Source organism: Colossoma macropomum, unplaced genomic scaffold (genome assembly GCF_904425465.1).
Source record: "Colossoma macropomum unplaced genomic scaffold, Colossoma_macropomum, whole genome shotgun sequence".
In the NCBI taxonomy this organism is placed as follows: Eukaryota; Metazoa; Chordata; class Actinopteri; order Characiformes; family Serrasalmidae; genus Colossoma; species Colossoma macropomum.
In genome coordinates this window covers 30,340,231-30,364,425 of record NW_023494807.1, presented here as the reverse complement: position 1 = coordinate 30,364,425, position 24,195 = coordinate 30,340,231, and positions in this window count along the sequence as shown.

Below are 24,195 nucleotides of genomic sequence, written 5' to 3'. Positions count from 1 at the left end.
ACTGCTGTACAATTCAATCCATCCATCCATCCATCCATCTGGCTATTGCCCATGCCCTGTGAACATAGGACTCTGGTGACATGGAGCCCTGGGAACATAGAACCCTGGGAACATAAGGCCCTGGGAACATAGAACCCTAGGAACATAAGGCCCTGGGAACATAGCACCCTAAGAATTTTTTCCAAAATAGCCACCAAGTGAACAGGCTTTCCTATAAGGACTTCGTGAATAATGGACACTCACTGCTACACTTCAGTAGAACCATCCATCCATCCATCCATCCATCCCATATGTATATATTTTTTCGGAGGAATGAGAATCTGATTATTTAAAGCTGATTCAAATGCTGAATCAGAAGGAACGCTGTTCGTCTTTATGAAGCCCTGTGGCGTTCAGTGACTCAAATCAACTAATAAAAATTTAGCACAGACTTTGGCAGTAATTCCATTTGAGGCCATTTATTTAGCAGGGTACCACAATGGCACAATATCAGACCCTCGTTTCCATGAGAAAGCACACGCTAGTGGAATATTTGGCATGAATGGGGTAACAAATTCTCACTAAGTCACTCAGCAGGTGATGAACTCTACTGATGTGAGGACACTAGTTAAAGAACAACTTCAGCTCAACATAAAATTTTTATAAAATTCCTGCATAATTCAGTGGTTGAGGTGTAAACAGAGTCATTCAGAGTGGTTTGGTGGTGATACAGTGGTGGTGATAGGAACCAGGGGTCGCCATGACAACACAGATATAGACATTTTAACAGAACCAGACACTCTAATTTGTATGTTCTGGGATTGTCCTGAACTATTTAATTTCTGCTAATCAATATTTAATATGCTTTTCAACATTATTGGTGAATTCTTTGAACTGCCAGCCTCCCTTGTTTTTTTATTATTATTATTATTTTTATTTTAAATAACAACAAAGTATGTCTTTTATCTTTGCTGGTGGCTCTATGACAAATTCTGGTTAGATGGATAGACAGCAACCCCTCTGACATTTGCACAATGAATTAGGAATATGTTGTATTTCATGAAGCTTGAAGAGATTGGGTATACGGTCAGGGCGTCAGCTGGTATGTTTACATCAGTATGGCAGTCTTTCCTTCTTCATATTGAGGCTTTAAGCTCTGTTAATGCTACATCTGAGAAAAGTCATTGGTTTATACTAATGTAACTAGCAGCCTTGGAAACTAAACCCTGGAAGAATCTTGATTTGTGTCATTTCTCTATCCATGGGATGTCTTATATATATATATATATATATATATATATATGCACACGCACACATATATATATATGATTATTGTACATTATTTGGCTGTTTATGTTAACTTACTTATTTAACTTCTATGTATAATGTAAGTTCTATACTCTCTGAAAGTTACCATGGGTGGGGAGAGGGGGTATGAATGTGTCTCTGTACCGAATTCTTAAAATTGTATTTATAAAATTCAGAAATAAACTTTGTTTGAAAAAATATAGCCATTTTATTCACTATCCTAAACCACCAGCGAGCCTACATGTGTCTCGTGCCATCATAAACTGGTTCCTGTCACCACCACTGTGAACAATTCTGACTCGGTAAGTTTCTCTAGGACGGAGTGTTTCACACCAAACCACTCTGAATGGCTCTGTTTACATCTTAACCATTTAATTATGCAGGGATTTTGGGAAAACATGGATTCTGACACACAAACATGGACTAAAGAGTCCTTCCTTTACTTATGAGCCTCACAGCTCCAGTGCTAAAACTAAAGAAGCGAGCGGGTGTCGGCTGATTGACTACATTAGGGGTGAGAGGTGTGCGGATGTGGGGGTGTGGGGGTTGGGGGGTTGAGGGGTTATTGCATAAATTAGAATTTTCAACTTATCGCTTCAATAGAGGTTTCCTTCATGCAGGCTTTGAAGGCCGGTGCTGTGTTTCTTTAGAAGCCTGAGGGGAACGTGAGATGAGTCTTCCGTCGTCAGGACCCGAGACCGTTCACAAAAGGCCCCGAGTTGCCATAGGGATGGCATATCCATGGCAACGGAAGGAGCCGGGGTGAGTGGGATTAACACTGGAAGAGTTGGGTAACAGATGAAGTTCACGAGCGCAGGGCAAGCGCTGACACATTTCCTGTCGAGTCGATGCCCCCACCTACGTCCTGCGGCATGTTTATGAATGAAACAGACATCCGCAAATGTGTACGCTAAAGGAAAATGACACAGGAGACGCATCCCGACACCAAAACCTCAGCAGCTCCAGCAGCAAAGACGGCAAAGCCGATTTATAGCATATGAAGATTCAGTGATGCTAATTACCAAAACCATAAAGATGACATGGAGACTCGTTGAAGGTGTATTTATTCATACTCTTATGTTTTTGCTTGCTTGTTTGTCGGGAGACCCTCATATGAATATTAAGAATAACTAGGGCTGCCAAATTATTAAAATAATTGATAATGATTAATCGCATTAATTTGGGTAGTCAATTGTGATTTATGGCATTTATCTTATTTACTGTAATTTGAGCCTAAAGAAAGATTGATTTCCATTCTAAAAGCAGTGCATTTTAGCTATATGAGTGGATCAAATATCAGAATGTTTTATTAGTTTAAATAATTCAACTTCAACCTCGGCTTGAAAATCACAAACATGAAAACCAAGAGGTTTCCAGTTTTCATCATCGACGTCCAGCGAGAGAAACACTGGTCTTGTTTCGAGAGCTTTGCTGTTGCTTTTGTTTGTCTGCTGTTGGTTGTTTTATCCATAGTTCTCTTGCAAGCACTGACCTGTGTTCTACCCTAAAGGCACCCTCCAGTGCTTACGTCACTAACATTGCAGCATCAGCACTGTTTTGCCATAAACAAAGTCATCCAGAGTGGTTTGGTGTGAAATTGTTCAGATGTCGTTACAGTGGTGGTGATAGGAACCAGGGGTCGCCATGACTACAACACAAATATAGACGTTTTATTTCTTATCCAAAACCACCAGTGAACCTACACGAGTCTTCTGAGTTTATATGGAATGTTGTTGGTGATTCCCATCACCACCGCTGTGAAAAATTCTTACTCTGTAGAATTTTTTCTAGAGTTTCTGTAGAATGGAGATTTTCACACCAAACCACACTGAATGACTTTGTTTATATCTCAACCACTTATTTATGCCTAAATTTTGAAAAATCAGTGGAATTCCCCTTTTAAGACTTGATGTACTTCAGTGATAAACAAATTCATGGCATAGCAGTATCTGGAAATCTATATTACAGAGAGCCATCAACTGAGCTCACCATTTAAAAGCTGTATTGGAGTGAGAGGGCCACAATTGCGGAGTCATAGAAACTGCACCTGACAAACATTCGTACTGTTAATAATTTATAAGGTAAATAAGATATACATATATATATACATATATATATATATATATTTGCATTTACATTTACAGCATTTAGCAGACGCTCTTATCCAGAGCGACTTACAAAAAGTGCTTTGTCTATCCAGAGAAAGTATCTTTGCTGGTTACCAATAGGTTAGAGAGAAAGCCAGTCCTGAGCTCAGATACTGCTGGAATCAGAAAGTCATTATTGACACCTAGAGAAAAAGGAACAGAGTTAAACACAGAGCAGTGCAATACAATACAATACAATACAATACAATACATAAGTGCAGTACGATACTTTACAATCAATACTTAACTCAGTGCTCATTTAAGTGCTGTATAAAGAGACGTGTCTCCAGTCTGCGTTTGAAGACCGCGAGAGACTCTGCTGTTCGGACAGCCAGTGGGAGTCCGTTCCACCACCTGGGTGCCAGCACAGAGAACAGTCTTGATGCTTGCCTTCCGCGCTCCTTTAAGGATGGCGGGTCAAGCCAAGCTGTGCTTCAAGCTCGAAGGGCTCATGGTACAGTTCGAGATTTCACCATTGCCATCAAGTAGGGAGGGGCTGGTCCATTTTTGGCTTTGTAAGCAAGCATAAGGGTTTTAAATCTGATGCGTGCAGTTACAGGACGCCAGTTAAGGGAGCACAGCAGTGGGGTGACGTGGCTGAACTTGGGGAGATTGAAGACGAGCCATGCTGCTGCATTCTGGATGAGTTGCAGAGGCTTGATGGCCGCATTGGGAGACCAGCCAAGAGTGAGTTGCAGTAGTCAAGCCTTGAGATGACAAGAGACTGCACTAGTACCTGGGTGGCCTCTCCTCCGGATGTTATATAGGAGAAATCTGCATGACCGAGTTAGGTTTGCGATATGAGCTGAGAACGATAACCGGCCATCCAGAACCACACCAAGACTTCTTGCCTCTACAGATGGGACAATCAGAGAGTTCTCGAATGAGATGGCAAGATCATGATCAGGACCTGTAGTTGCAGGGATGAATAGTAGCTCAGTCTTGCTAGGATTGAGCTTCAGGTGGTGAGCTGCCATCCATGAAGAGATGTCAGACAGACTTGCCGAGATCCGACTGGAAACCTGTGTGTCAGAGGGTGAGAAAGAAAGTATTAGTTGAGTGTCATCAGCATAACAGTGATGATGATATTACATTGCCAAGAGAGCTAGTTCAAAGAGAAAAGAGAAGAGGACCTAGCACCGAGCCTTGTGGGACAACAGTGGAGAGCCTGCATGGAGAGGATGTGGACCCTCTCCATGTTACCTGGTATGAGCGATCTTCCAGATAGGACTTGAACCACTTCCACGCAGAGCCAGTGATTCCAAGGTTGGTGAGGACGTCCAGAACCACTGTGTGGTTGACCGTGTCAAAAGCTGCCGAGAGGTCAAGAAGAATCAGGACAGATGACAGACTGGCTGATCTTGCTGACTGGAGCTTCTCGGTCACTGCTATAAGAGCAGTTTCTGTTGAGTGCACTGGTTTGAAGCCAGACTGGTTGGGGTCCTGGAGCTGGTTCTGTGTGAGAAAGAGAGACAGTTGATTATAGACTGCACGTTCAAGAATTTTTGAAAGAAAAGAAAGGAGTGATACCAGTCTGTAGTTGTTGACATCAGAACTGTCAAGCATGGGCTTCTTCAGGATGGGAAGTATTCTTGCAGTCTTCAAAGTTGATGGAACTTCACCTGATGACCAGGACTTGTTAATGAGAAAAGTGATGAAGGGCAGTAGATCCTTGGAGATTGACTGGAACAATGCGGATGGAATGGGATCCAGTGGGCAGGTGGTAGGGTTACTGGATTTGATCAGTTGAAGGACAGCATCTGTGGAAAGAGAAGAAAAACAGTTTAAGGGATTGAGAACGAGAGGAGGAGGTCTAGCGGAAGGGGTGGGGACTTAGGGAAAAGACTGGCGGATTCTATCAACCTTCTCCTCAAAGAAGGTGACAAAATCCTCAGGAGTGAGAGAAGAGGGTGGAGGGGGAGGAGGAGGGTTGAGGAAAGAGGAGAAAATGCTGAAGAGCTTGCATGGATCAGATGCTGATGCTTCCAGTTTCCCTCTGTAGAAAGATGACTTTGCAGCAGTAACTTCGAGTGAGAACTTGGAAAGGAGAGCTTGGTAGGAGTGAAGTGGTATATATATATATATACATATATATATATATATATATATATATATATATATATATATATATCACAATACCAACGTTTAGAGTCAGTTATTCATTCAACCTAATGAGAAACTGTAGAACAGACTCAGTTTATATCACAATACCTACATTTAGAGTCAGTTATCCATTCAACCTAATGAGAAACTGTAGAACAGACTCAGTTTATATCACAGTACCTACATTTAGAGTCAGTTATTCATTCAGCCTAATGAGAAACTGTAGAACAGACTCAGTTTATATCACAATACCTACATTTAGAGTCAGTTATTCATTCAACCTAATGAGAAACTGTAGAACAGACTCGGTTTATATCACAATACCTGCATTTAGAGTCAGTTATCCATTCAACCTAATGAGAAACTGTAGAACAGACTCAGTTTATATCACAATACCTACATTTAGAGTCAGTTATCCATTCAACCTAATGAGAAACTGTAGAACAGACTCAGTTTATACCATAATACCCACATTTAGAGTCAGATATTCATTCAGCCCAAAGAGAAGCTGTAGAACAGACTGAGTTTACCAGTTTTCATACTCCCTAACCTAATCTAAATGCATCTGAGGTGCTTTGTTTGACGCTGCTATTGATTTTAATTGATGTTTTTAGGCAAAACATAAGTGCTCATTTGTGCAACACAATCACTAGTTAAAAAGCAATCAGATTGTGTTTTACTGCCAGGAAATAATGGAATGAGACTGTGCTGGCTGAGACTAGCTGATAACGTAACAGAGCGTTCATGGCTGCAGAAAAGCCTATAACCGGTCTGAAACCTCCAGGCAGTCTGAAAGGGTTGTAATTTTGGATATTTGATGGACAATTATTCTGCCTGCATCCTGGTTATAAACGGCATTATAACACTAAACCTGTGACAGCAAGTTGTATTACAGTTTGTCTTTTCAGCTGGAGGAAATTTGACTAATTAATTCTGCTACTTAGCAAAATTGCTTTGAAAACTCAGCTAAAGCACTGGAGTCACTGAGTGCATTCACATGCACTCAGTAACCTGATCATCGGATTTCTGCAGTTATCTGGTTATTACAAAGGTCGTGTAAACAGCACACTCTGATTTCTTAGATTGGAGTAAGGCCTAGAAATCCGATTAAGAAATTCGATAAAGAGTCTGGATTTCAGCTCAGTAATCAGATTTCTCAGTGTAAACTCTTACTCTGATTTCTTTCGGATTTCTCAGCTTGCGCATGTGCAAAAACAGACAGCTGTACTGGAAACAAGCGACTAGCGTCGCCGCGAGATGCAGCAAAACACTTTTGGAGCGACACTGAAACCAAATACATGCTTGACGAAATGAAGGATTTAAATATTCTTCATCTTCTCGATGATGTTTGTTCATATTTTCAGGTAAAGCGGTGCGATGTTTAAAAAAAAGACACTGCATGAAGTCTGAGTTTTACATTACGTTTACATCACGTCTTCTTTTGTGAGTTTACTGGCTGGTTGTAAAGCAGAAATTTGATTACTGTCTGACTCATGTAGACCCGGAGTTTCCCCATTATCTGATTACTCAAGTGCATGTAAACACGTTGATCAGATTACTGACACAATCTGATTTTCTGCAGTGATTGGATTATTAAGTGGATGTAAACGTACTCAGTGTTCTAGCGTTTGATTGACAGGTGTACCTCACTGACAGTGATCAATTGCAAACAGAATTGCAAAGGCATGTAGGCAGAGTTGCAGTGTGAAAATGAGGCATTTAAAGGAACAGGTGCATAATTTAAGGAGGAGCGGAAGATTTGTAAGAAACTGGCGAAATAGCCAACTTCAGCCTTGTGAAAAGGCTGCTTTAAATCTGGTTAACTGGCTAATAACGGTTTATTTTTTATAGAATTATGACTAGCAATGATTTTCTCAGTACATTCCTGAGCTCCTCTCAAAGCTCAAGTTCCTTTCAGCAGCTTTATTACGTGAAATATGTGAAATTATGTGAATTCTGTTGCTAAGATATGTTGAAACATTAATCAGCTGGGATCATTTGAAAAGCTGATAGTACTTAATATAATCTACAACTTTTCATCATGTCACTAAAATCCATGGCTCTGGTGGTGTCTTGGCTAAGTTTGGGTGAAATCAAAAAACCTGGAATCGTGCACTCTAGACTTAATGTCGAGCCCTGGGACACACAATGTGTTTCAATCAATGTGTTTCTGCTTTCTTCCATCATTTCTAGCCTTATATTGGTAGTTTTGGGAGGGTATTTAATAAAAGAGACCTTTAATGGTGTATAGTGCTTGGCTGATGCTTGCGCAGTTGAATTTCAACAATTGGTATCAGTCAGTCAGTCAGTTAGTCAGTGGCCACAGCCACTCTACCTGGCTGGCAAGCTGGGCGGCCCTGCAAAAATAATGAAGTATTAATTCATTTTCATTCTTGCACACAAAATATAATGATCAGTGTTCAGAAATGACCCTGGCATTAACATGCTGATGGCCAGGGCTCTTTATACTTTTTAAATAATGAATTAGCTTGAATGTAGACATGTTTTGCTTTAAAATTACAGTAATTATATAAATGCAGTAGCCTAATAGTTAATAAACAGTGTATTGTTACAACCCTCCACCAGCTGTTAGAGCACACTGTAATCTCTTTCATAGCGCTGGGCTGTTATATAATATCCATAATACCGAGTGCAAACAATTACAGCGAAATGAGGGTGACAGAGTGAGAACGCTGGCTGAGATGGCGTGGGAGTGGATGTTCTGCATTAATCGAATGCTGTGGAAAGGTTGGCCATGCAGTGAGCAGGTTGGGCCAAGCTGAGGAGATTAAAGCCCCTCTGACAGTAATTAGCCTGCTGTACCTGAGGCGGATAATTGTGACATCCATTTAAAGCTGCGGCAGCGATGAGCAGCTCCAGACACGCTGGCCTTTGTTCCCTCGCGGGCGATAAGTCTACACAGACAGAGCTATCAGCTGTGAACTCAATTACCGCAGAGGCGAGGCAAACGCCTCTGGATCCATTTCACAGCTCCAAAAGCCTTTTATCTGAAGGCTACAAGTGCAAGACACTGTAATACAGCGTACGCGGCGAGGTGTTCAGGAGTTAGCCTAGCGTCTGGCCAGATAATAGCCCACAGCACAGCTTTAATCACAGAGTGGCATTCATGCAAATGGTTTTCAAAAGATTCAGTTAGTTAAACCTGACACCCCAGCATTTTCCTCGCCTTGAACAATTCATGTCAATGATTACATTTAGTACGATGAGGAAACTTCTGAGGGGTCTGACATCAGAGACCACTCTGAAATCCAGTCAAAACAGCCATAAAGTACAAGTTATTCATTTTTCATAAGTTGTGGCCACAACTTAGTAAGGGGTGGGAACAAGATAATTCAGTTTTGATATTTAGGTTGTGGCCACAATTTAGTAAGGTGCGGAAATGAGAGAATTCAGTTTTGATAGTTCAATTGTGGCCACAACTTAGTAAGGGGTGGGAACGAGATCATTCAGTTGTGATATTTAAGTTGTGGCCACAACTTAGTAAGGTGTGGGAGTGAGATAATTCAGTTTTGATATTTAAGTCGTGGCCACAACTTAGTAAGGGGTGGGAACAATATAATTCAGTTTTGTATTTAGGTTGTGGCCGCAATTTAGTAATGTGTTGAAATGAGATAATTCAGTTTTGATATTTAAGTTGTGGCCACAACTTGGTAAGGGGTGGGAATGAGATAATTTAGTTTTGATATTTAAGTTGTGGTCACAACTTGGTAAGGGGTGGGAATGAAATAATTCAGTTTTGATATTTAGGTTGTGACCACAATTTAGTAAGGTGTGGAAATTAGATAATTCAGTTTTGATAGTTGAATTGTGGCCACAACTTAGTAAAGGGTAGTAATGAGATAGTTAAGTCATGGCCACAACTTGGTAAGGCACAGGATCAAGATAATTCAGTTGTGATATTTAAGTTGTGGCCACAACTTAGTAAGGCATGGGAATGAGATAATTCAGTTTTGATATTTAAGTTGTGGCCCCAACTTTGTAAGGTGTGGGAACGAGATCATTCAGTTTTGATATTTAGGTTGTGACCACAATTTAGTAAGGTGTGGAAATTAGATAATTCACTTTTGATAGTTGAATTGTGGCCACAACTTAGTAAAGGGTAGTAATGAGATAGTTAAGTCATGGCCACAACTTGGTAAGGCGTAGGAACAAGATAATTCAGTTTTGGTAGTAAAGTCATGGCCACACCTTAGTAAAAGGCGTGGGAATGAGTTAGCTACATCGTGGTCGTGACTTAGTAAGGCGTGCTTCTTTGCTTTAAACCCTTCATGTCCAATAATTACATTTTGTTTAATGGGGAAACGCCACAGAACTTCTGAGGGGTCTGAAATCAGAGGCCAGTTCCATTTAAAATGGCCATAAAGTGCAAGTTATTCGTTTTTCAGTATCAGAACAAAAGCAGAAAATGTGTATCTCATGTGGGAACAAGATAGTCAAGATGTGACAACAACTTAGAAAGGCGTAAAGATGAGATGATTCAGTTCTGATTGTTAAAATGTGGCCACAACTTATTAGGGCGTGGGAATGAGATAGTCAAGCCATGGCTAGTAAGGCATGAAAATGAGATAATACAGTTTTGATAGTTAAGTTGTGCCCACAACTTAGTAAAAGGCATTGGAATGAGTTAGCTACATCATGATCAGGACTTAGTAAGGTGTGCTTCCTTGCTTTAACCCATTAATGTCCAATAATTACATTTAGTATGATGAGGAAACACCACAACTTCTGAGGGGTCTGAAGTCAGAGACCTTTTCATTCCATTCAAAATGGCCATAAAGTACAAGATATTCATTTTTCAGCATCAGAGCAAACGCAGAACATTTGTATCTCATGTGGGACTGAGATACTCAACTCATCTGACTTAACTCAGTGACTCAGTAAGACATGGAAACGAGGTAATTCGGTAGTTGCGGCCACAACATAGTAAGGCGTGGGATGTCACCACTGAGGCTCCATAGTTCAAGGCTTCCACCCACCCATGAATTTGTCATGCTCATCTAAAACAGCAGTCCTAGCGCTGCTACTGCTCACAAGCCAGTGGTTTAGCTCAGCGTTACTAACATCTTTTGAGAGATGAACATGCAGTAGTGGAGCATTTGCGAGTGATAAACAGCGTCAGTTTGGTTTTATTACTGTTTCTCCATCCACACACCCAAACAGGACTTAAGCATATTTTCCAAATTCATTTATGCTGGATAAGCCACTAACAGGACTATTTAAGTCATTATTACTTTATTTAAGGAGAAAAGCTATCCCAGACACAAAGCACCATGTGGAAAAGTCACTGGCCCCCTAAAGTTACTTGTTTCATGACAGTTAGGAGTAATTACTGCTGCCAACCTTTCCTATCATTTAATCTCAGCCTTTCAGTATTGTAGTGAAGGAATTTGTGACCAGCAGAGCTGCTTTAATTCAGGTGTACCACGGTGAAAAAGCAATGTAAGTTTTGTTTTTTTGGGTTTTTTTCCATTACATGTGAGCTTAAAGTGCAGTGGAGCTTGAGAGTTTGTTGAACCCCGTTAAATTTTTTTATATTTCTGCATAAATTTGACCTAAAACTTCATCAGTAAGTCCTAATAGTAGATAAAGAGAACCAACTTAAACAAACGAGACAAACATATTAGACTTGGTCATTTATTTATTGAGGAAAATGAACCAGTATTACAGATCTGTGAGTGGCAGAAGTATGTGAACCTTTGCCTTTAGTGTCTGGTGTGACCCCCTTGTGCAGTAATAAATAACTGCAGCTAGACGTTTACGTCGGCTTGGTGGAGTTTTAGCCCCTCCATACAAAACAGCTTCAGCTCTGTTTTGTTGGTGGGTTTCCTCCCATGAACCGCTGCTTCAGGTCCTCCTTCCACATCATGTCTACAGGATTAAGTTCAGGACTTTGACTTGGCCACTCCAAACCATTAGCTTTGTTCTTCTTTAATCGTTCTTTGGTAGAACGACTTGTGTGCTTAGGATGTTTTAAATAAAACAGGGCGGTCACTCACACCTGATAGCCGTTCCATTGATTGCTCTGATTTCACCTTCAAATTATCTGTTAATCCTAAAGGTTCACATATGTTCGCCACTCAGATCTGTGATATTGGACCATTTTCCTCAATAAATAAATGACTACGTCTAATATTTTTGTCTCATTTGTTCAGTTTGGTTCTCTGTATCTACTTTTAGGACTTGTGTGAAAATCCGATGAAGTTTTAGGTCAAATTTATGCAGAAATATGGAAAATTCTAAAGGGTTCAACAAACTTTCTAGCACCATTGTATGCCTTTGTCTATAGATGAATAAGACTTAACAGCGGCTCCCGTTTAACAGCGCTGAAGTTAGCAGCACTTAATTCATTTGCACAGTGCTGCTTCTTCACAGCACAAAATCTATTGTTGCACTCATTAAAGCCTGTGAAAGGAAGCTCTCGCTGACACGATGAGACGTTTTCCACCACCTACACGTTTTAAATAGCATTAGAGTCAGTGTCTCTGTCCTTTATTGGGTTAAACAGCATACAGCTCCACCTGCTGGTCAGCAGTGAAATCATAAACAGCTTCACGGTTTAAATAAACATCTAGGAATTTTAGAATAAAATTACTTTTTACCATGCAGCTGAGTAATTCTCACAAAACTGCCTCAAACTATGTCCACACGTATCTTAATTATCATGCAGTATAAACTCTAGAGAAGTGACCCAAAAACAACAAAATGTGAAACAAATTGATCTTTATGACGATGGAGGTTTTCGCTCTTTTAAAACCTTAAAGATTACATTTTGTCTACCAGCTTCTACTTACTTTGTGTATTTGCAATTAAGATCAGTGCTTAAAGCCTATGGGGTTCCATGGGGCTCTCCTATAGCTGCTCATCCTATGGTGGATTGGATCCAACCATATATGCCCTCCAAAGGATGTGTAGCCAGGATCTATCGTTGATTGAAGCTGCTATGAAACCTCTTTCTGTTATCACATGATGGAACAGGGAGCTTGCTGCCTTAAATTATACTCCGGATTTGGGAACTATTTGGTCTAATCTTAGCAGAACATCCACAAATCTAGCACATCAACTTATTCATTTCAAGGTTATTCATAGAGCATACCTTACACTGTATAGAAGATTTAAAATGAAGCTCCAAAATACCCATTATTGTCATATATGTACTAACACTGCTCCTGGTACATTTTTGCATATGTTCTGGGAATGTCCCTTGGTTGAGAAATTCTGGAAATATGTAAATTCAGTGTTGTTTGATTTACTGGAAATTGAATATAATTATGGGCAGCATGGTGGCGCAGCGGGTAGCGCTGTCGCCTCACAGCAAGGATGGCCCGGGTTCGATTCCCGGCCAGGTGACCAGGGTCATTTCTGTGTGGAGTTTGCCTGTTCTCCCCGTGTCTGCGTGGGTTTCCTCCAGGTACTCCGGTTTCCTCCCACAGTCCAAAAACATGCAGTGAGGCCAATTGGACGTGCCGAATTGCCCCTAGGTGTGAGTGTGTGTGTGAATGTATATGTCTGTCTGTCTGCCCTGCGATGGACTGGCGACCTGTCCAGGGTGTATCCTGCCTTCTGCCCGATGACAGCTGGGATAGGCTCCAGCACCCCACCGCGACCCAGAAGGATAAGCGGTTTAGATGATGTGTGTGTGTGAATATAATTATGACCCATGTTTGTGTCTCCTGAATGACAACTCCAATATAGGGTTCAAGGCTATACAGAGTAAACTATTGTTTTCTGGATTTACTGCTGCTAAACAGACAATCCTACACAACTGGATCACACCTTGACTTCACTTGGAATCATTCTGGGCTGTTAATTTACTTAACTTAACCACGCTCAGCCCATGACTGTTAAAACATGGCAAACTTTTGTGTTACGTATTTTGGATTTCCTGCAAGGTATGCATTGAATATGGACACTTCATCCCATATTTAATTTTATGATGCTGTATCTATGATCAGCCTTCCACCCAGTGACAGCTGGGATAAGCTCCAGCAACCCCACCGTGACCCAGAAGGATAAGCGGTTTAGATGATGCGCGTGTGTGTGTGTACCTACGATCATTCTTGCTGTCCATGTCTCTTATGTCTCTTTGTTTTTTGTTTTTTTGTTTTTTGGAACCATTTTTTTTTTGGCTGTCTGTTGCTCCCCATCCCCTTGTTGTGTGTTGTTTTGTGAAACAATAAAAATTCTTGATCACAAAAAAAATGTGAAAGATTTTTGATGTTAACTGTGGTATTAGTCTGTGTTTGTATCCCCTGTTTGTGTAAGCTGTCCTGTACTGACATCAAATTACTCTGTAATGACAGAAAGGTAAATTACAGGCCTACAGGACAGATGTTCCAGTTGTTCCCCAATATACATGTTGATTACAGTGTCCATTTTTCTCCCTCCCTTACGACTGCACATCAAACAGCTGTTTATTTGCCCAGTTCATCCATTATGTATAATCATTTTTGTGCTTTTTTGAGCTGCCCATGAGCGTCACCAATGGTGACAGTGGCAAGGAAAAGCTCCCTAAGAGCAAGAGGAAGGAACCTTGAGAGGAACCAAGACTCAAAAGAGGAACCCATCCTCCTCTGGTCAACACCAGATAGCAAACAGCACTAATATAAAATATTAGAATACAAAACGGGGAAAAACAGGCAGAGCAATGGTTAATTAGATAGTTTGAGTTTATGCAGCAGCAGCAGCAGCAGGGGGGGTCAGTTCATGCAGGTGAGGTTTGCACAGCTTTGTACAGTGTGAAACTCCATGGTGGTCAAAACGGTGCAGGTCAGCCAACGGAGATGGAGCTCTGGTGGCTCCCATGTGGCGACTCAGGGAAATAAAGAGAGAGAGAGCGAGAGAGAGAGAGAGAGAGAGAGAGAAATTGATTAACAGGACAGGTCAGTTTATGGAGAAATATTGGAGAGTAATAGTGCAACAACTGATATCAGCAAAAAGAGCCCTTGTAGCTGCAGCATAGCGCTGCTCATGCAACCGAACCAACTGGTCAAGGCAGCCCCACAGCTGCAGTGCAGCATCAACCAAGCAGCCGACCGAGGCTGCGATGCCACGTTGATCAGGTCCCCGGTCCAGAGAGCCTCAGAGCCGCGATACAGCATCACTCAAGCGGCTGGTCCAGGCCGCATCATAGCTGAGATGTAGCGTCACCCAAACAGCCAGACCAAGCAGCCTATGAGCCACAGTTGGAAAATCACTCTCGGCCGCTATCTCAGTGGATATGATGGAAAACTCCTCAGCCAGCAGGAAAACATCAAAACATACACACAAACAATACAGAACCGGCAAAAAAAAACATTGGCCAACGTAAAACTGAACAACATTGAGCGGACAAACGGACTGGACTCTAAGAAGGGGCTTACAGTGGCGTGCTGCTCGGTGAGCAAGGTGACCATCTGCACTGGTACCAGCTGACGCTTCTCTGAAGGCCCAATTCACCAATGGAGCTGCAATTCAATAGAAGGCACACCTCATCACAGGACTGCGGACCAGAGGGCAAGCAACATTATTATCGCTTGTTTGGCAATTTGGCAGTCGACCGGGATTGAGCCCCGTGTCCCACGCTCACAAGGAGCTGCACAGCTGGCCCACTTTAACACTGCACACTGACCCCAGACTGAACACACTGCAGGCAGTGAATTCTGCTCAGCATTGCAAATCATACTGAATTGTTCAGCCTGGCTGGTGCACTGTTTAACTTTCTCTCCTTCCCTCTTTCTGGTGAGGGGTGGGGAAATGAAAAATACTATTTTTTGGTGACATTAGATGCATGTTTACTACAGTTTCTCTATAGTCAGTAACAGTCATAGCCTAAACACAGCTTCTCTGAGCAATACATTCAAGACTGCAGTCACTAAACCTTCCTCTGGTTCAGTACAGTACCTCAGTGTGTGCTTGATTTAGCTTTATAGCATTTAATTAAAACACAACATGAAGTCCATAAAACATTATGTTGGAAGGTCTATAGGCAGAGGTATGAAATATTATAATATCTGAGCTGAACATGTGACACAATTACAAAAAAAATGCCCTAAACTTAAGAAAGCTGTGCCTGTAGCAGGTTAAACCTGAGATACAGTGACACCTAGTGGCAGCATCCAAGGACACAGCAATGGGGTTTGAGAACCCACATGACTCACTCGGGTTTAAACTTCGGGTTAAACTATAAACCACAGCTAAGCTAATGGAACCTTTTATTTTAAAAAAGTAAAGAAAAATATAGTTGCTTGATTGTCAATCAAAGTGTTCAAAACACCATGTTCATGTGGATAGTGGGAAATATTTTCTTGTTGGTCTTCTTCTCTTTTGGGGGACTACGCCCATTCAGCATAGATATGTTTAGCCCCGCCCTTTTAGCCTACAGCAGTTTAGCTCCACCCATTCAGCCTACAGCAGTTTGGCCCCACCCATTCAGCCTACAGCAGTTTAGCCCCGCCCATCCAGTCTACAGCAGTTTAGCCCCACCCATTCAGCCTACAGCATCTTAGCTCCACCCATTCAGCCTGCAGCAGTTTAGCCCCACCCATTCCCTTTGAAGTGATTGGGGGGTGTTGTTCCTGCAGACAGTCTGTAGAGCTATTGGAGTGGAAGTTTTGGGGAAAGGATTAAACATTGTGCTGTTCCTGTCTGTCAGGAAGCAACTGGATCATTACAGCTTCCGAAGGATCCACGCATCCAAATGGAGCTGATTTCTGAACAGGACACAAAACAGAGCCGCCTGGGCGTTTCTCTGCCTACTCGAGTCTAATTAGATTTTGATTTAAATATAGTCAAAATACAACACCAACGTAGTTTAAGTTGTTTAAGATGTTGAAGAAGCGCTGAAGTGCAACAACCGTCCAATCAGGCAACAGACGATACAGTGTAACTCAGTGTAGCTTCTGAACTGAATGGACCTTTGACTGGAATATAAGTGTAAACACAGTGTTTGTTATTGGGCCGCTGGCTGCAGTGCATCATATCTCCATTGAGAATGTGCTGATTTGACTGCAATCTCAGCGTCTGGCAGCTTGAACTCGATGCTGAACTCAACAGATTGCCACACTGAGGTCTTGTGAGTCACTGTCAGCTCCTCACGGTGGTTTCCATGGCAACTAGTTAGCTGATAACGTCCCTGAAAAGAGGACTTCTCTGTCTACCTATTCGGCCCTCTCTCTCTCTCGCCCATTAAAATAAATGGAAAATTGGGCAGAATCGAGTTTTCCCGGTCACGAGGACTAAAACCTGGAGCTGGGGGTTTATTCACTGGCAGGAATAAGGAACAGCTGCTTTTTGTCCTGAATAAGGTCACATGTAGCTGGTATGCACTTTTTTTCACGCTCCTGAATGCTCACAACCAACCGTCTACATTAATGACTGTAATGTATGAGGAAACGGGGCTGTTTAATTTTGCCCTGACATTAAAATAACGCAAAAAAGGAAAGGTCAGTTTCATTTGGGATTATGATTATGCAACTGTTTGCCACTGAAGTGAATGTGACCATAACCATACAGTGATATATACAGGAATTTTTTATTTCCAAATCATTTTTTTTTAGGATACGGGCCAAGACAGATAGGAATACACACTTATTAGTTTTAAAAAATCTGCTGTAGGTTTATAAATAATCATTTGTTATATATCGTCAGTTTATTTCTCTGAAAATCTGCATAACGAACCGGTTAAGATGTAAACAAAGTCATTCAGAGTGGTTTGGTGCAAAATGCTTAATTCTGGAGAAACTTAGCTAGTCAGAATTGTTCACAGTGGTAGTGATAGGAACCAGACGTCTGAAGAGTTTAGGGCCTCTAAAAGCTCCCTCAAAGAACGTTGTTACATTAAATGGTTATGAATACTCAGCCTGATGTCTGAGACACTGATTTACAGTAGTTTTGAAAAAGGTTTTGCCCTTTTGGCCTTAAACGTATTTTAATCAATTTATTCTAATCTGTTCATGGTGGAGGGATACATTATAGGTGTTCCAAGGCAAAATAGTCCCCAATAAAATTTTTTTTTTTCAGATTTACCACTATTTCACCATCATTAGCATTACATATGAAGACCTCAAAAGACACGTGTATGCTGGTGGTTTTGGATAGTAAATAAAATGCCTATATTTGTGTTGTAATCATGACGACCCCTGGTTCCTATCACCACCACTGTAAAGAAATCAGTCAGTAAGTTTCTCTACAAATGAACCATTTCACACCAAACTGCTATGGATGGCATGGTTTACGTTTCAGCCACTAAATTATGCAGACATTTGGAAAAATTGGTGGAATTCCCCTTTAACAATCCAGAAGGTCTAACAAGTCTTTTTCTCCCTGTTTATTTTATTTTATTTTATTTTATTTATTTATTGTTCAATTTTACTTTCTCTTTATCTCTGTATTTTGTAAACGTCTTTCAAGCTGTAAACGTCTTTCAGTGCTTCATAAATGAAATGCGTTGGTATTCTCTTACTGTCTGAGGTGACCAGTGTATTGATTTTGCTTGTTCTCTTTCTGTGCTGCTGTGTTTGTTGCCCCTGGCCGCTGCTGTTTCTGAGTTCTGCCTCTGGCTATTGTTCACAACAATCACTGGTTTTCAGCAAAGAACACTCACTGCAGTCATTATGTCAAACCTATATATCACTTAAATTCCTATATGGTGACTGATTGATGTCTGCACTGACCGCCCACTTCATAAGAACTTCCACTCACTGGCCACTTTATTAGAAACACCTACATTGTACTTCCGCTCACTGGCCACTTTATTAGAAACACCTACCTTGTACTTCCGCTCACTGGCCACTTTATTAGAAACACCTACCTTGTACTTACGCTCACTGGCCACTTTATCGGAAACACCGACCTTGTACTTCCATTCAAAAAGTGACCACATGCTAGCGTTTTAAAATATAAGGGAATAATTGCACCTATCTGGCAACCTGTTTGCAACTCAGCACTTGAGAACTAAATGGCATGTCTTTTAAAAACGTAGCAGTATGAGGCTAGCTGTTTGGCTAACACCACAGACAGAATTCAGGCTAAGATGTGGCTGCTACTGTTTTTAGCTAAAGTGATAGCATGACGATAGCAAGCCACTGTTAGTCCACTGGCAAACCTGGAGGTTCACCGGCTTTTTGCTCAGCGTTTTCTGGGCAGCCCACCGGTGGCTAAGCAGAATATTACACAAAATGCACTCATTTTCCACTCACAGTCCAATTTACTTACTTCACTTCATTTCTTTCTTTTGTTATTCTTCGTAAATTAGTTTAGTAAATAACTTTAGGCAATATAGATACAGAGAGGTATACGGCTGTGACCAATTTAGTACATTGTCAGCAATAACATTTTGAACAAAATCACTGAATATTAGGCCTACTCATTAATTTAATTATTTTTATTATTATTTTATTATTAGGTATTTGGAACATTTGTATACTATATTTTCCTAAATGAAATATTATGTGCATTTAAAATCCGTTTTACGCCAGCAGTGGCAAACAGTCAGCGGGGTGCTTCCTTATCAGGCTAGCAGACCGATATATGCTCGCTATCTGGGTTTGTCAGTGTTTAAAGATAACAGTACGTCACACAGTGTCAGAAACCACATAAACAAGATTATTGATTATCTGATATCATTTAACACGCTGCAAAAATGGTCTCTTGTCAAGTAAAATTATCTTAAATACAATCAATAAATCTAATAGTTCTCCTATTGAGATTGTTGCAATCTTAAATTAAATAATGTCTTTTTTTCTAGACATTGTTTACTTGTTTTAGGTTTTTTATTGAGTAAAATTATCTCACTGTACTGGGAGATAACTTTGCTGGTTTCAAGCACATTTTCTAATACAAGCAAAATTATCTGCCAATATAGTGAGATAATTTTACTAAATATAACTTATCAAAACAAGTATAATGTCTAGAAGTCAATTAAGTAATCTGAATTTAATTGGGGGCAGTTGTGGACTGGAGGTTAGAGAACCAGCATTGTGACTGGAAGTCGCCGGTTCGATCCCCTGAGCCCAAAAGTATGTGACTGAAGTACCCTTGAGCAAGGCACCCATCCCCCAACTGCCCCCCGGGCGCCGTGAATAGGGCTGCCCACCGCTCTGGGCAAGTGTGCTCACTGCACCCTAGTGTGTGTGTGTTCACCTGCCAGAGTCTCAGCTGCTCTGCTAACACTTTAATCTGTAATCAGTCGCCCATTACAGAACTGACACCCATTACAGAACTGACTCTCAGTTCTGTCAGTCATCCATTACAGAACTGACTCTCTGTGTGTTTTTCCTCTCTTTCTTTGCTTTGCCAAGTTGAACAGCCGCCCATCCTGTGCGTCTGATGCTGCTGCCTCTCTGCCTTGATCGGGCGCCACTGCTCGCCAGCCCTCTGGACCAGCTTGACCACCATTGAGCTTCTTGCTGTACAAACGCCGTGCAAACCTCACCCTCACAATCCCGACCCCACTGATGCTGCTGTTGTATAAACTAAACTAATCAAATTAATCATTTGAACTAATCAATCATTTAAACTAATCAAATTAATCAATCACCCATTACAGAACTGACTCTGTGTGTTTTTCCTTTCTTTCTTTCCTTTGCCGAGTTGAACAGCTGCCCATCCTGTGCGTCTGATGCTGCTGCCTCTTCTGCCTTGATCAGGTGCCACTGCTCACCAGCCCTCTGGACCGGCTTGACCACCATCAAGCTCCATGCTGTACTACGCTGTGCAAACCTCACCCTCACATCCTGACCCCACTGATGCTGCTGCCGCTGCTGCTGCATGAGCTAAACTAATCAATTTAATCATTTGCTCCACCTGTTTTCCCTGTTTTTGTACTAACAATGTTTACTATCCGGTGTCGACCAGAGGAGGATGGGTTCCCCTTCTGAGTCTTGGTTCCTCTCAGTGTTTCTTCCTCTTGCTCTTAGGGAGTTTTTCCTTGCCACTGTCGCCACTGGCGACGCTCATGGGGGCTTGGACCCGGATTTCTTTCTGTAATGCTGATTTCCTTGTAAAGCTGCTTTGTGACAACACCTGTTGTAACACCTGTTGTGCTATATAAATAAACTTTACTTACTTACTTACTACTAGTGTGTATGTGGAGTTTCACTGCACGGATGGGTTAAATGCGGAGGTCTAATTCCACAGTGTGCAAACACAGTTGGCTAAAAGGTTCATTTCAATTTACACTTTCAACCTTCTCAACAGGAGAAACATTAGATTTATTGACCATATCTAAGACAATTTTACTTGACAAGATACTATTTTTGCCGTGCAACTTAACACTTTGAGACAAGTATGTGATGTAGCATGCAGTTAGCACCATCCTAACCGACAGTGCTAATAGGCGTCCATTACTTGTTAGCTATGTTAGCCTTGTAGCCCCAGTGCTAAACTAAAGAAGCAAAGTTTGAATACCAAACACGTCGGATTGTTTACCTTTGAGGTAAGGTAAACTTGAGTTTTCACCAAATTGTCATTTTTGAACAGATTAAAAAAGTGACCACAAGCTAGAACGTTCTCTCTCAACTGGAGCCGTCAATACCAGCAGGTTTCACAGCTATAGAAACTCATTTGAATCTCAGGGCTGGCAGTAGAGGCCTTTGGTATGCAGACAGAGAGTTCTTCCGGTGGAGGATTGATAATCTTACAGAGATTATCAAGACAAAGAAACATCTGGTAACTGATCTGTCCACGCCTGGAACTCAGATATGTACGAATAAACAAAGAGAGAAAGCACACTTCACGTTCAAGTGCTGTCAAGGTGAATCCAACTCCTGGCCAGAACATCTCCTCTCCAGAATATCCTGTCTTCTGCTTTGGTCTTAAAGGGGAATTCCACCGATTTTTCAAAATTTATGCATAATTCAGTGTGTCAGATGTAAACAGAGTGATTCAGAGTGGTTTGGTGTGAAATGGTTCAGATGTCTTTACAGTGGTGGTGATAGGAACCAGGGGTCGCCATGACTACAACACAGATATAGACATTTTATTTACTATCCAGAACCACCAGTGAACCTACACGAGTCTTCTGAGTTTATATGGAATATTAATGATGGTAAAATAGTTAAAAAAATCTTTTTTTGCCTCACAACACCCTGCATGTATCCCTCCACCATGAATGGATTACAATAAATGATTACCCGTTTTAGGCCCAAACCTCATGTCTCGGTCATCAGGCAGTGAATTCATAACCATTTCATGTAGTAACTTTCTGTGAGGGAGCTTTTAGAGGTGGACGTCTGGTTCCTATCACTACCACTGTGAACAATTCTGACTCGGTTCGTTTCTCTAGAACCACACCAAACCACTTTGAATGGTTCTGTTTAGTCTTGCAACTTTTTGAAGCATCATTTTCTTTTCAAATAAACTGGCTCTTCTCATAATTTGTCCTAAATAAGAGCTTCGGTTTGATTATCTGAGCTTTGAGTGAGAAGTGAGGCCTGGTCAGGCATCCATTTGTTTGTTTTCTCCAAAGTGCTCTCAAAAGTATGGCGACATATTCCTGCCAGGCAGAGGAGAAAAATAATCATTTTTGTTGTTCCCATTCTCTGATTCTGGTAGAAATATGTCACAATATGAGCCTTATCAATATAAATTCTTCTCATAATATGTCCAACATAAAATATTTTCAGGTTGGTTGTATGGGCTTCAACAGAGACACCATAGTAACCATCTGGCAACACCCTGGCAACCCTTGGTTACCTTAGCAACTGCTTAACAACACATTGGCAACCAACTAAAGTAGCATAGCAATCACCTAGCAACAACGTAGCAACAATCCAGCTACTATCTAAAAGACAATTTTCTGCTTTTTTTATTTAAAAATGTTTTATTATTATTATTATTATTATTATTATTATTACTGCCATTTGAAAACAGCGGCTGCTTTTAACACTGTGTGAACAATTTCATGATGAATGGACCAACAGAAATGTTCCAAATTTGCATAAAACTAAAATCTCATTTACATTAACGTACATTAAAGTTAAGAACATTCTTCCTTCCTGAAAAGTTATAGTTTACTTACGACAACAACAACATTATGTAATATATTTTAAATATATTTTTTCTTTTTTTTAAAGAAGAAATGGTGCTTTACATCATGGAGCATGGTATTACAGTGGAAGTACATACGGTATCTACATATTTGAAATATATTGACATGGCATCATATTACACTGTGTTGCATTTGTTCTATGGGAAGTTTCATGCACTGCTGTAAACTACATGCTACAGTCCTCTGTTACCCCATGTGGTGGGAAGTGTGTGTAAAATTTTCTCTGGCGTTCTCCCTCCCTCGCCCCCCCCAACGTTTCCGAATTCCTCCGATTCTTCTTGGATTCCCCAGCCCCTCCTCGCTGGACGCGCTATGACACTTAAGGCCTTTCTGAAAGGCCACACCTTGTCTCCAGCACACCTGAGGAACGTGTCTGACCAGTGCAGCTGGAATGCAGTGAAACTCACTCAGGGAGGGCAGAACAGAGGGGTGGAACTGTGCTTTACATCACAGAGCTGATCTGGAATCAGATTTAGGCCTTATTACAGTGATTTGTGGTTCTATGCGCTGTCTAGATCTGAACAAAAGTATTCAAACATCGCTGAATAAAGTGACTCACGGAGAAGTAAAAGTAGGATAGCAAAAAACAACAGTGCTCCTAGAAAGCTGAGCTCCTCTACACTCAAATAAAAAGGTACTAAACTGTTCCCTCAAGGGTCCATCTCAGTACCTTCAGTCAGGGAACATAACTGAACCATAATCCACTGAAATGATATGTTCTAAGCTGTACTGACTCCACACACCCCGTCTCGTCTCCAGGCTTTTATTTTGACTGTTCTGTTTTAAAACATTCGGTTATGAAAAGGTACAAATACGAACTTTTCACCTGGAAACACTTATTTAAGGTTCACAATCAGACCTTAAAACCGCTGTTGTACCTTTGAGGGAACGTTTACACTGTTTGTACCTTAATGAACGAAAAATGTACCTGAACAGAACCTTTATTAATAACAGTGTAGATATCTACAGTGGAACTTCTTAGTCCATCCAGCGTCTATCAGCACGGGAGCTACGAGGCTGAAACTGGCTCCTTTTTGAATTTTCCATTCCACCTTAAATGGTGTAGCTGTTACATTATGGAGCTAGAATGTAACTGCTGAAGTCTGAATGTAACTGCTGCATCATTTAAGGTGGAATGGAAAATCTGAGAAAAGAAGTTGGTGAAAAGAAGTCAACACAGAAACCGAAGTTGGTTGTTAGGCCGTATTTTTCTCTTTTTGGATCCTTTTGCTCTAAAATAAAATGTTTAAGCTCCAAAGCGAGAGGAGTGAGCTACAGTAAAGCTACCCAGGACCTGATTTAAACCCAAAAAGGAATCATGTGAAGGACTTAGATTCATTTTCTAATAAATATACTTGAGTATAAGCAAAATTAGGTCTATTATCACTTTAAAAAAAGACAAAATATGCATATTTCATCACATATAACTGAGTAAATGAGGCCAGCCGAGGTAACTGATCCAGAGACAGCACTTCCGCTCTGGCGTGTTTTGTGTATGCAGGCCAAAAGAGTTCCTCCCTCTCTACCTCGTCATTTAGATGCCATCCAGAGCATGAGAATGAACACTGGCTCATTCATATCAGATCAGCAGCTGGTTTCACTCATATTTAA